The following is a 1,687-nucleotide window of genomic DNA, read 5'->3' on the forward strand; positions in this document are numbered from 1 at the left end:
TCTCATTTTTTTTTAGCAAATACTATTTCTGATTTCCATGATATTTCCTAGCACCATCAGCTCTGACCTTAGAATTCAAAGAGGAAAGGACCAGAGACAAATTCAAATCAGTGCTCCTTCTATTTCTGAATTTTACTAGGCTTGCACTATAGATAGCTACAATTGCACTGGCAAGTTTTAGTCCCCTGTCATCACCCTCCCAACCAGTCCTCCATGATGTTTTCTCATACAGGGGAACATATTGCCATGTAACTTGTAAAAATCAGCTATTGTGCTTGCACAGGGCTGGAATGTCCTTGTATAACAAGACACATAACAATATGTGCTCATGTAGGTGAGGACATTTCTAATTGATTATACATTTATTTGCCACACCACTTTTCCCCTTAAAATATTGTCTAAGAAAAAAAGTGAATAATCTCATACTATTTCAGAGATTCTTGATGTTTGTTAATAAACACACTGCAAAGCTTTATTTTTCAAATGTGTTCTCAAATGTGTGACCTACTTATTGCTTTTTTTCCATGTATTTTTATATTCCAGAGGATCCTCTAGTGACAGAACATTTTCAATCATTACTTCTCTTTGGTGGAATCAATTACCTCCTGATAGATTCCCTTTCCAAGTCTAAAATTGCATTTAAAAACTCATCTCTTTTCTGAATTCTAATTGATTGTACTTTAAACTCTAGATTCTTTTAGTGAATATTTGATTATAAATTTTTCTGTGATTTAAAGGGCTTGCTAACACATTTATGGGCTGAGTGTAATAATTAGCATATAATACATAATTCGAGGGGAAACTTACATTGGTTAAACAAAGATTTTAGTAATTCTCAAAGGAAAGCTCCACAACAATTCTAACAAAGTAAAAATTGAGAAGTAATGATATATTTTAAACATATTTTTGCCTACATGATTTTTCTTTTCTTTTCTTTTTTATTCATTATTATTTATGCCTATAGCACCTGGTCTTCCCAGGTGGTCTCCCATTCAAGTACTAACCAGGCCCAACCCTGATTAGCTTCTGAGATCAGACATGGGGCTTGTTCAGGGTGGTATGACTGTAGACTACCCTATGTGATTTCTTTAAAACCACAGTTGAGTACATCAAAAATAGAATTGCCTGTAGTTATCTCTCTCTTACACACAGAATCACATATAGTGGCTCATTTACATTCCTTGTGTTCATAGCAGCCCATCAGCTTTTCAATGGTCATTGTTTAGCAAACTTATTAATTTGCTATAGAACCAAAAGGTGAGAAAGTAAGTAAAACATATCTCTAAATTATGTAAATATGTGCAAATATTGCATTGAGTATTATCATGTACAAAGCACTTTATTTATATTATGGGATTTATTTTTTACAATAACCCTATGAGGCAGGACATTTTGGTCCTGTTTTTCAAATGATAAATATATAGGAATGCGCTAAAATTACCTGTTTGAATTTACATAATTAATTACTAGCAGAGTTGGGATTTGAACCTAGATATAGCTCACTCTAAAGCCATATGTAGTCTTTCTAATATGGCAACCTATCTCTCAAAGTAGATAGTTAAAAATTTTTGTTTATAACACATACAATTTTATCTATAGAAAATTTTGGGTCTTCAGTTAGAGCTGCTTCTTTTATACAAAAACAAATTTTATTGCTTGTTTAACTGATTTTCTTTTTTTTTTCTTC

General features: G+C 32.2%; 1 pseudogene; it reads right to left on the bottom strand.

The window, feature by feature from the left end:
- Positions 1-955: 955 nt before the first annotated feature.
- LOC112474490 lies at positions 956-1,071 on the bottom strand (annotated as a pseudogene).
- Positions 1,072-1,687: the final 616 nt, after the last annotated feature.

This window comes from Pteropus alecto, unplaced genomic scaffold, assembly GCF_000325575.1.
Source record: "Pteropus alecto unplaced genomic scaffold, ASM32557v1 scaffold239, whole genome shotgun sequence".
NCBI classification, from domain to species: Eukaryota; Metazoa; Chordata; class Mammalia; order Chiroptera; family Pteropodidae; genus Pteropus; species Pteropus alecto.